The sequence below is a fragment of the Schistocerca piceifrons genome, unplaced genomic scaffold (assembly GCF_021461385.2).
Source record: "Schistocerca piceifrons isolate TAMUIC-IGC-003096 unplaced genomic scaffold, iqSchPice1.1 HiC_scaffold_938, whole genome shotgun sequence".
In the NCBI taxonomy this organism is placed as follows: domain Eukaryota; kingdom Metazoa; phylum Arthropoda; class Insecta; order Orthoptera; family Acrididae; genus Schistocerca; species Schistocerca piceifrons.
This window is the reverse complement of record NW_025729210.1, coordinates 20,001-22,500: the sequence shown is the minus strand read 5'-3', so window position 1 is coordinate 22,500 and position 2,500 is coordinate 20,001. Positions and strand designations below refer to the sequence as shown.

General features: G+C 56.6%; 1 non-coding gene across 1 annotated transcript in view; it reads right to left on the bottom strand.

Annotated features, from left to right (window-relative positions):
- Positions 1 to 160, bottom strand: part of LOC124772326 — a 1,909-nt gene extending 1,749 nt beyond the window's left edge. The window contains exon 1 of the ribosomal RNA XR_007013950.1: positions 1 to 160. This exon is cut by the window's left edge and continues 1,749 nt beyond it. This is a non-coding gene — a ribosomal RNA (small subunit ribosomal RNA).
- Positions 161 to 2,500: the final 2,340 nt, after the last annotated feature.

Below are 2,500 nucleotides of genomic sequence, written 5' to 3'. Positions count from 1 at the left end.
TAGAATTACCACAGTTATCCAAGTAACGTGGGTACGATCTAAGGAACCATAACTGATTTAATGAGCCATTCGCGGTTTCACCTTAATGCGGCTTGTACTGAGACATGCATGGCTTAATCTTTGAGACAAGCATATGACTACTGGCAGGATCAACCAGGGAGCTGCGTCAACTAGAGCTGAGCAGCCGGCCGCCCGGGAGTGTGTCCCGGGGGCCCGCGCGAACACGCAAGCGTCCGCTCAATCATTCTGCAAACAGGAGGAGGCTGAGCTCCCCTGCACAATACACCTCGAAACCCTCTCAGGTCCCGGCGGCGCGCAGCGCCGTCCCAAGTACTTGGTCGGGTTCGAGAGAGGCGCAATCGCCCGGAGTTAGGCGAGTAGACGCTTTCGGTGCGACCACCCGTGCTCCCAACTGAGCTTGCCGCTGCCGACAGAGGCCCGGGAGCGTGCTGTCGTGGCATTGCCGGCGGGAGACAACACGCGCCACCTACGGTGACCGGCAGCTCCAACGCCAGCGCCACAGAAGGACAAAAGCCCCACTTGGGTGCCGAAGCGAACTCTCCCAGCACAGCGCACGCGCCAACACATCCGCACAGCTGCGATACAAACCACCAGCGAGAACCGCTGGGGCGACCGAGCAGCAGACGGCGTCGCGGCGCCGAGCGCCGGGCGGCAGCGCATCCTCAACGCACACAGTCCTCAATCGGACCAGCACACTGAAGATGTCCACCGCGCTTCGCACCGGGCCCGCGAGGACCTACTTTGGCCGCACGGCGCCGCGCGCAGGGTGCGCCGGCGCGCAGCTGCGACGCCTGCCGCGTCCGTCGGCCGGCGCGCCTGCCACTGGCCGCCCCCACCAGCCGGCTGTAGCGCGTGCGCCCACGCACCGCGCGGCCAGCACGCCGGGAGGCGCCCCCTCACCGGCCGGGGACGGTCCCACCCAGCCACCGCCGCGTATCGCTTCACACCCAGATGCCGTTCAGTTTCGTCGGCATGGTGGGTATCGCTGGAACAACCGGTTAGTACCTCAACCTATCGTCGCCATCACCGATTCACCCCTAGCGAGAACAACCGCACCACAACAGGTTACCATTTGTTCATTTGCGTAACTTCACCAGAAAACGCAGGCGTCCATCGCCATTTGCAACTTCCACGATTATTGCATGCCTGTGTCAGGTGTCACGCCACACTACGTCTGCCCACATACACGCAACAAAATGTGCACGCCTAGACAATACGTGGAAGGTGGCCCCCGTACGTATGCGATGTCCATTGCTCGAACGACTGTCAACCGGCCTCTGTAGCATGTCGCAGATATGGAACGCGGTGCACCATGCCATCACGGTGTGTGAGGAGAGACGACTAGGTCCGAATACATCAACAGACAGCTCATGCTGATCGCCATCCACGGCGTCCGTTCCTCCCACACGTCTCTATGGCGTACCACACTGCAATCCAGCTCTCATAGGGAGACGACACGTAGCTGCGTGCACAATATTTGCACTGTATGGTCCGCCGTTTTTGGGCGCAGTCGTTGTACGGTCACACATGTGCCACGATGTATCATTCAGTACATAAGGACGAATGTGCAGTACAGATTGTGGTTTACGCGTACGACATTAGCGGACAGTTGACACAGGCCGCACCACAACGTAGCCTGAGTACGTCGCATGCGGAGGGCATTGAACATGCAAAGTTCTCACCAACCAGCTTGCGAAGGCAGGGGGCAAGGTGGGGACGTGGGGAGGGGCGGCATGTACGTCCTGCTGCCATCCACATTACAGTGTACAGCAGGAGCATGTGGAAAGTGAGCAAGACTTGCAAGGTGTTTAACATGAAGCGATACACAGGGGAGCGGGGAGTGCGAGTAGCGAACTATATTGCGAGGGTTGCGGGTGGGCAACACTACACTAATTGAACGAGTCGTATAACAATTACAGAGCAGGTTTAGGCGACAACGTGGGTTACGTTAGGCGACAACGTGGGTTAGGTTAAGGCACGACGTGGGTTAGGTTAAGGCACGACATGGGTTAGGTTAAGGCACAACATGGGTTAGGTTAAGGCACAACATGGGTTAGGTTAAGGCACAACATGGGTTAGGTTAAGGCACAACATGGGTTAGGTTAAGGCACAACATGGGTTAGGTTAAGGCACAACATGGGTTAGGTTAAGGCACAACATGGGTTAGGTTAAGGCACAACATGGGTTAGGTTAAGGCACAACATGGGTTAGGTTAAGGCACAACATGGGTTAGGTTAAGGCACAACATGGGTTAGGTTAAGGCACAACATGGGTTAGGTTAAGGCACAACATAGGTTAGGTTAAGGCACAACATAGGTTAGGTTAAGGCACAACATGGGTTAGGTTAAGGCACAACATGGGTTAGGTTAAGGCACAACATGGGTTAGGTTAAGGCACAACATGGGTTAGGTTAAGGCACAACATGGGTTAGGTTAAGGCACAACATGGGTTAGGTTAAGGCACAACATGGGTTAGGTTA